The sequence below is a fragment of the Mobula hypostoma genome, chromosome 25 (assembly GCF_963921235.1).
Source record: "Mobula hypostoma chromosome 25, sMobHyp1.1, whole genome shotgun sequence".
Classification (NCBI taxonomy): Eukaryota; Metazoa; Chordata; class Chondrichthyes; order Myliobatiformes; family Myliobatidae; genus Mobula; species Mobula hypostoma.
The window spans coordinates 14,477,281-14,486,768 of NC_086121.1; the positions used below are offsets into that span (position 1 = coordinate 14,477,281).

General features: G+C 40.3%; 1 protein-coding gene across 2 annotated transcripts in view; it reads left to right on the forward strand.

The window, feature by feature from the left end:
- prkcz (protein kinase C, zeta) overlaps window positions 1-9,488 on the forward strand; it is a 395,150-nt gene that overhangs the window by 92,746 nt on the left and 292,916 nt on the right. Inside the window, exon 1 of one of the 2 annotated variants that reach the window (XM_063033457.1) lies at window positions 8,105-8,547. The exons of the other annotated variant lie outside the window; for it this stretch is intronic. The gene's annotated coding sequence lies outside the window, so the exon portion shown is untranslated. Of the gene's footprint in view, window positions 1-8,104; window positions 8,548-9,488 lie in introns of those variants that run through there. 2 annotated transcript variants of the gene reach the window in all.

The following is a 9,488-nucleotide window of genomic DNA, read 5'->3' on the forward strand; positions in this document are numbered from 1 at the left end:
ATTCATAATGACCTGATTATTCATCTTACACCATTCTACCCATTTCTCACCTCTTTCATTTCTTTCCACTAGTCCAAATTTTCCTATGGTATTTCCATCAGCATCCTGTCCTACTTTAGCATTTAGTTCTCCCATGACAATAACAATATCCTGAGATTTGCATCCATTCTTTACTTGTTCAAGCTCTTCATAGAATTTATCTATATCCTCATTTGTTCCATCTGTTGTTGGTGCATATACCTGTATAATTGCTAAATCAAATGGTTGTCCTCTGAATCTAACAAGGAGCACTCTTTCTGATATTGCCCAATGTCCTAAAACACTTTTTGCCATGTTTTCATCCATAAGAATTCCTACTCCATTAGTATGGGATGTTCCACAAGAATAAATTAGTGTTTTATTTCTATTCTGACATGTTCCAGCACCTATCCAACGAACTTCTCTAATTTCTCTGGTTAATCTTTACTCTTTCCATTTCATTTATCACTTTGTCCAATCTTCCTGCTTGATACAGGGTTCTTGCATTCCAAGTGGCAATAATTTTCTTCTGTGTTACTTGCATTTTATGAGCAGTAGCTTAATGACAGTCGGGGATCCCCTGCTGACCAGAATCAACCCTACCGAGTGAAGCATCTTCAGAATTGTTTTGAAGATCCTCTTGATGCTGTTGTTGTGTGATACGTTTTGTGAGTTTGACCATGGTTTTCTTAGCAAGTAGATTCTAGGAAACCTAGTATCTAGCAACGGTGGTTTGCTATTGCCTACCGTTGGGGAACTAAAGAGTACCTGGTAAGGCTCTGAAAACCTGTGCCAACCAACTACTGAGAGTATTCAAGGACATTTTCAACCTCTTACTGCTACAGGTGGACGTTCCCACTTGCTTCAAAAAGGCAACAATTATACCAGTGCTTAATAATAATGTGGGCTGCCTTAATGACTATCACCCGGTAGCACTCACATTGACAGTGATGAAATGCTTTGAGAGGTTGGTCATGACTAGACTGAACTCCTGCCTCAGAGCCACAATAGGTCAACGGCAGACGCAATCTCAGTGGCTCTCCATTTGGCTTTAGACCACCTGACAACACAAACACCTATGTCAGGATACTGTTCATCGACTATAGCTCAACATTTAATACCATCATTCCCACAATCCTGATTGAGAAGTTGCAGAACCTGGGCCTCTGTACCTCCCTCTGTAGTTTGATCCTCGACTTCCTAACTGGAAGACAATATTCTGTGCGGTTTGGTGATAACATATCCTCCTCGCTGACAGTCAACTCTATATACCCATGACTGTGTGGCTTGGCATAGCTCAAATACCATCTATAAATTTGCTGATGATACAACCATTGTTGGTAGAATCTCAGGTGGTGACAAGAGGGTGTAGAGGAGTGAGATATGCCAACTAGTGGAGTGGCGCCGCAGCAACAACCTGGCACTCAACATTAGTAAGACGATTCGAAAGAGCTGATTGTGGACTTCAGGAAGGGTAAGACAAAGGAACACATACCAATCCTCATAGAGGGATCAGAAGTGGAGAGAGTGAGCAGCTTCAAGTTCCTGGGTGTCAAGATCTCCGATGATCTAACTTGATCCCAACATATCGATGTAGTCATAAAGAAGGCAAGACAGTAGCTATGCTTCATTAGGAGTTTGAAGAGATTTGGCATGTCAACAAATACACTCAAAAACTTATATAGTTGTACTGTGGAGAGCATTCTGACAGGCTGCATCACTGTATGGTATGGCGGGGGAGGGGGGGTGCTGCTACTGCACAGGACCGAAAGAAGCTGCAGAGGGTTGTAAATCTAGTCAGCTCCATCTTCGGTACTAGCCTACAAAGTACCCAGGACATCTTCAGGGGGCGGTGTCTCAGAAAGGCAGCATCCATTATTAAGGACCTCCAGTACCCAGGGCATGCCCTTTTCTCACTGTTACCATCAGGTAGGAGGTACAGAAACCTGAAGGCACACACTCAGCAATTCAGGAACAGCTTCTTCCCCTCTGCCATCGATTCCTAAATGGACATTGAACCCTTGGATGTTACCTCACTTTTTTTAACATACAGTATTTCTGTTTTTTGCACTTTTTAGAATCTATTCAATATACATATACTGGTATTGATTTACTTTATTATTATTATTTTAATTTTATTTATAATTTTTTTTCTCTTCTATATTATGTATTGCATTGAACTCTGCTGCAAAAGAACAAATTTCACAACATATGCCACTGATGTTAATTCTGATTCTGAAGGACCCCTTTCTGTGTTTGTCTAACTCAGTAACAAGACAGAAATATTTTAATTTCAGGACACGAGTACATACATAGTCAAGTGTAGAAACTGTAAACTTGCTCACTATTGGTAGATGTCATATAAGCTCTGCTGCATGATTCCGTGAAGTGGCTGCTGTTCAATATCTTAGGAAATATGCAAATTGAGTCACAAATGATTGGTTGTTTGCAGTTCATCATTTTCTGCACAGATTGGTGTTTTTCTTCACAGAGACTGAAGTAAATTCATACAATAATGCACCTGACTTGAATACTTGTATTTCTGAGGTAGTGTTAAAATGTGGTTTAGCATTAATGTTTAATTAAGATGTTAGACAATTTTATTGATTATGGGGGTTTAAGTAATGCACTCGGTTACAAACAACACATGATTTACACTTGGGAACTTCAATTCGTTTTTTTAATCACCTTGAATTTTTATCTAGTGGTTGTCCTGGTTAAGTAATTTGTAGAGTGGGATCTACTGTTCATGCATTGCAGTTCCCCTAAATTTTAGTGCAAGCTAAATTAGTTTTCTTGTTCCAGTTCCTTTTTAATAATTAATAAGAAATGGTCTTGATTCGCTGATGTAAATCAAATTTGGTGCTGTCTTGCAGGTGCCTATCAAGTCGACATAATTGTGTCAAACAGCAAAGTCTCAGAAGCTGGCAAAGTTGTGAATGATTTGAGAAAATCATTTAAAATCTATCAACAGTAATGAAGTTCAGAGCATGGCACAAAATAGCAAAGGTGTCCTTCAAGTCTACTTAAAGAAACTTCAAGTGAATACAGTGAATAAATACTTTAGGGCACTCTAGTGACAGCAATCAGACACTACATTCCAGATTGTGGAGTTTGACTTAACCGATTTGGAATGATTTCTTTTTGCAATGAACGAGGCAAACCCAAACGCAGGACACAGGCACGGAGATTGAGTTAGGATGCAGACGTGGGTGTGAGTGTTGAACAGCAAACAGGAGGGAGTGCAGGAAAGCAGGAGGCAGGCAGAACTTATCTTGACACGGAGCATAGAAAGGAAAGCTGCAGACAAAACTTTTCTTTGCACGGAGAGATGGAGTTACACAGGTAAGCCTTGGTGCTGAAGTAAAACATAGAATACTTATCTTGATACAGAGAGACTGAGTTTCACAGGTAAACCTCGGAACTGGAGTAGAACTTCGAAAACTTATCTTGACACGAAGAGACTGAGTTTCACAGGTAAATCTCGGTACTGAAGCAAAACACACCAACCTAAGCGGCCAGGAAACTGGCAAATACAACAATCTGGCAACTAGTGGGTGCAAAGCCGGGATTCTTATGCGGCAGATCTTGATGAAGACCAGGTGTGCTGCCATCAAAGGAAATTAGGAGAAAATGGGGAATTAACAGTCAGAACTGTAACATTTCTACTCTGATGGAATCAGTCATACTCCTAATGTAATTTTTCATGACTGTGCACAAGTAGAACTTGTTAGCCATGTCTTAAAATTGTTTATGTAACATCAGTAGTATTGCCATGCCTGAATCCTACTTGGAAAGCAGAACGCCTTTCCCAAAAAATGTTAGACGCCTATATGGATATTATCCACTGATCAACTCAATCTCTATGTTAGTTTTTTAAAAAAATTATTCAAGCAATTTTGTGTTTATTTTTAAACAATGATTCTTGTCTTTTAGAATTCTTGGATAAGATAGATTGCAGTTTGATGATATCAGTGGTAATATGCCAGAGAAGCCTTTTGTAGTAACAGAATATCAACAGACACAAATCAGAAGATACTGTGAGATAGGCAACTGTCCACAAATACAGGTAAATATAATACCCAAATCCTTCTTCAAGATCTCCCAGCAGTGTTACTTTTCTGATAGCTGGTTAAATACAAATTATCACTATCTTCAGGGAGGGGAAAGAGGTACATGGGTTTAAAGATACGTACACACTCAATATCTTAGGAACAGCTTCTTTCCCTCCACTGTCAGATTTCTGAATGATCCATGAAAGCATGAGCACTACCTCACTATTTTGCTCTCTTTCAAAGGTCAAAGGTAAATTTAATGTCAGAGAAATGTATACATTATACATACTGAAATTCTTTTTCTTCACAAACGTCCACAAAAACAGAGAAGTGCCCCAAAGAATGAATGGCAGTTAAATGTGAGAACCTCAAAGACCCCCCCCCCAGCTCCCCTTTCCCCACACTACTTTTTTAAAAATATTTTTTTATTGTATTTTGTAGTAATTTTTAATGTATTGCGCTGTACTGCTGCTGCAAAACAACGGATTTTACAACGTATCAGTGAATATAAGCCTGGTTCAGATTCTGAAGTGCAGCTTAATATAACTGAACTTATTATCCCACTCCCTCTACAATAAAGCTAATTATTGGTGTTTTAAGTTTTGAGGTATAGTTCACTCTGGTCAGTTTGGTTCAGGGTCATTAGAAGATCCACTGTTACGCTATGAGAGTACGTGTCAAATGTTTGTCTTATTTGTACTTACTTAAAAAATACTATTTTCATATTTGATAACTAATGTTTGGAATGTTTATGCTATTACTTGTTAAGTCATCTGGTGTACAGCATACTGATGAATTAACCCTTATCACAGAGAGCAGTGGGAATTATTTTCTGCCCACGACAAGCTCTAGAACTGCTTGGCCTGGATGGGGAAAGAAATGTGTTCAGAGAAATGTCATGCAATCTGTGGCGTGCTGACTGATAAGTTGATCTTGAGTGCTCAGGAAGGATTTTTGTTTTGATTGGCATTTGGAAAGCACTTTATAATGTTATTATTTGCTAAAAGTGTTTATAAATGTAATGGATGTTGCCAGTAGTTGTTCCTCCTGTTCGTAATTGTGGATTGATATATGGTATATGAGGAGCTATTTCACCTTCCTGTCACCTTTTAAAAATGTTAATTTTAGCAACTACATGTGCAAATATTAGAGTTGTTTGTTAGGAGAATATTGCATCGATGAAACATGAAAATGTCCCAATGCTGAACTTATATGTCAGTAAATCAAACCAACTCAACCTGATTTCAGTGATTGTGGTTAGTTGTGGCAATGTTATTCTGATATGTTACTTAGAAAATGATGCTCTTCAGATGCAGTCGTTCTGCTGTGTTTGTATCATACCTGCCAGGATAGCAAAATGTCCATATCCCTTTAATTTCCATGTAAAATTTACTTGGTTCATTTCCACAATCTTATTAAATATAGTTTTGCAGGCAGATGGATAATGCTCATATAATTTTGTGAGTCTTGCAGAAGATAAGCTGGGTAAGCTTCTCTGCCACTGATTTTAACAAGTAATAAGTAGTCTGTTTTCTGTTCCTTGTGGCCATGGGACTGCTTGGTTTTGTGAATGATTAGAGATTATAGGACTTGTGTTATGCTGTTAGTGACAGCAAAGCAAATAAGGGGAAATGAAAGAGACTGGAAAGAGATTTTATTACTCCAGCTGAGTTTTGTGAGGCTAACTGTCTGATTAGTGCACATGTCTAGGTCCTTGGATTTGACTTGCATTAAAACACTTAAAGGTGCGAATCATGTATATGAAATCAGACAGATCTAGATCAGGGAAATGAGGGAAAAGCTGTTATAAATACAAGAGATTCTGCAGATGCTGGAAGTCTAGAGCAACACAAAATGCCGGAGGAACTATGAAACATCTATGGCTTGAACATCCAATTCTCCAACTTCCAGTCATTTCCCCCCCCCTTCCCTTTTCAGTTCCCCATTCTGGTCTCTTATCTCTTCTCATCTGCCTGTCATCCCAACCCCTGGTGCCCCTCCTCCTTCCCTTTCTCCCATGGCTACTCTCCTCTCCTTTCAGGTTCCTTCTCCATCCCTTTACCTTTCACACCTATCACCTTCTAGATTGTCCTCCTTCCCTTCCCCCACCACCATCTAATTCTGGCATCTTCCTCCTTCCTTTTCAGTCCTGGTGAAAGGGTCTCAGTCCAAAACCTTGACTGATTCATTTCCATAGATGCAGCCTGACCTGCTGAGTTCCTCCAACACTTCATGTGTGTTATTCATAAAAAGTATTACCATTTGTGGAAGGGCCAAGGTTATGTGTACTTTTTTTATTTCAAAATATACTTTATTCAAAAATAAAATTATATACAATAAACCATTCAAAGACTCTCAATCCTTACATATGTTTCTCTTATGGTCTCTATATATCCATACTTTTGGCCACCCACATGGCAATCCATTGGTTCACCTTCCCACACCGTTGTTGAGGGATATACTCCCCGCCACCTGACCCCTCCCATTCCTGCGGGAGAAGAACCCTAAACTGTGGTCCTTCCCCACCGGGCCCTTGGCGGTGGCTGCACCAAGTTTCAGTGTGTCCTTCAGCATGTACTCCTGCAGCCGAGAATGTGCCAGTTGGCAGCATTCTGCCACGGACATCTTCATGTGCTGGAAGATCAGCAAGTTTCGGGCTGACCAAAGAGCGAGTTGCTGATCTGCCGGCAGCACCGGATGTTGGTCTCCGTGTGCGTCCCCAGTAGATCAGAGAGTCCTCTGCTACGCAGCTGCTGGGGATGAAATGTGACACTAGCCCGTCCATCCTCCTCCACACCTCTCTGTGAACTGACAGTGTGCAAAAAGGTGGGTCACAGACTCCTCCTCACTACAGTCCTCTCGTGGGCAGTGGGGTGTGGAGGCAACCTTCCGGGCGTACAGGAGGGATTTGACTGGGAGGGCCCCCCTCACCACCAGCCAGGCGAGGTCCTGGTGTCTGTTGGTGAGGTCTGGCAATGAGGCAATTTGCCAGATAAACTGGACGGTCTGCTCAGGGAACCACCCCACTGTGTCCATCACGTCCTTCTCCTGCAGTGCCTGCAGGACGTTACGTGCCGACCACTGCCTGATAGCCCTGTGGTCAAAGGCGTTCTCCTGGAAGAACTTTGCTACTTAGGACAGGTATGGCAGCAACGACCAGCTGACTGGGGCGTTGCGCGGGAGTGGGACCAGACCCATCCTTCGTAGCCAGGGCGACAGGTAGAACCTGGGCACATAGTGGTACTTGGTGCCCACATATCTGGGTTCTACACACAACCTGATGCAGCCACACACGAAGCTGGCCATCAGGGTGAGGGCGACATTGGGGACGTTCTTGCCCTCATTGACCAGGAACTTGTGCATGATGGTCCGTCTGACCCGCTCCACCTGGGATCTCCAGACAAATCTGAAGACAGCTCAGGTGATTTCTGGGTTGTAGGAGTGGGGGATGGGCCACACCTGCACCAAGTACAGCAGCCCTGAGAGCACCTCACACCTGATGACCAGGTTCTTGCCCATTATCGATAGGGAGCGCCCTCCCCACTGTCCCAGTTTCTTTTTCAAGGTCATGTGTACCTAAGTTTAAGGTGATTGGCAAAAGAACTGAAAGAGACGTGAAACATCAGTTCAGTCAGTGAGTAGTTATGATCTGGAACACACTGTAAGGGTGGTGCTAGCAGATTAAATTTCTGCTCTCTGAAAGAGGTAAAACAAGCAAAATGTTTATGGGGTTTCTATGCGGGAAGGCAAGGGCACAACATAAATTGGATTCATTTTATAAAAACTAATGTGATAGATCAATTGACATTCATTATTTCAATTATTTATGTAAATTAATTAGAATTTTCATCTATCACATGAAAGAATTAATCAGAGTTCATTTTTTTCAGAAAAAGCTTATGCTGCTTTGAGCACTAATTAAATTATGTTAAAGTTTAATTTTGAATGAAAATAGATTATCTAATTTTTTTGCTAGTGCATTTTATTTGTTGTACAAGTCTTAATGAAATATAGCAATGTTGAAATATGAATGTCAGAAAAACCTAATTTATTAGATAGATTTTTCTATTAATTAATGCAATTTTACATTTTCATTAAAGCTTTGAGAGTTTTTCTATGGAGAAAAGGAAGTTATTTTATTAATGTGGCTTACGATTTGTTAATATTGAACTAAATTTAAATGTTGCCATTTCCCTTTGACTTCCATGCCAGGTTTTTCTTCTAGCTCAGAAATTGCCCAGAGACTCTCAGGGGAGAGCAACACCCAGTGCTTGGTTACATGAAGCTAGATGATCGGAAAGCCAGTATTCCATCAAATATTTGCTCTTAATGTTCATGCCGGTTCTTCCTTTTGTCCTTGGTGTCTATCAGTATTCTGTAGCAGCAATAGGAAGAGGAAAGGGGAATGGTATTTTGAGACGCTCTGCATCATATTGCGAGTAGGATGGTGTGCTGAAGAGCTGCAGGGATTCTGGTGGGTTCTAAAGCTGTCTATCTGTACAGATTTGATTTTTATTTCCTTTATGTGTCAGTGAGTAGATTTAGTAGCATGTAATATACCAGCAGCACACCATAAGAGGAAAAATGGAGTGCTGCTTACTGTACGCTGAGGCTGATTTAGTAGTCATCTCGGCTGTGTCTGTGTTGCATTTATTTTTATCTTTACCTTTTGTGCTGGCTATGCATGCAAAATGTTCACGGTGGAAGTTGGTGATCTGAAAAGGATAGTGGAGTATATCTGGTGAAGGATACAGACATGAATGTTAGTTAATGCAGTCATTCTGAACTAAAATGCATCCTGAAAATAGTGAGGGTATGTATAAAGATTATATTTGCATCGTTTTCTGAGCAATCTCTTTTATGCAGATAGTGGGGGTGGGAGAGGTGCACCTTAACACTGATCGTGACTGTTGCTCTGGTGATTGTCATTGAATTTTGGCACTGCTAATTTAATTACCAAGTCTCTGTATTCAATGGCATCTTTTGCTCAGATGGCATCTTTTGTTATGATCTTTGAGTCGGTAATCATGCTTCGACCAGCCAAAACTCCAAAATAAAATATTATGACATATAAGTGTTTGTTCTGTTACATATAAAAATGTTGTCTTGGTGTGATTTAAAGTCATGAGTTCATTGGATTTTAAGTAAAATATTTGCAATTATGCCTCCTTTTTTTAGTTTCCAGTTGCTGTGCTAGAATTACAGAGTTCTGCAATGAGAAATACGAGGCATATGCTGCGTAAGAGTGTGATGATGATAAATGTAATGCATCTATTATTGCATTGAGAACTGTACTGAATTTTTAAACTGAGATGAACATTATGTTTTTGGGAGCTGAGTGTAATTTACAAGAATATTTTATTTGGTCAGATAAAGTGATGTCATCTCTCAAGTGTTGGTGCTTCTCTGCAATGG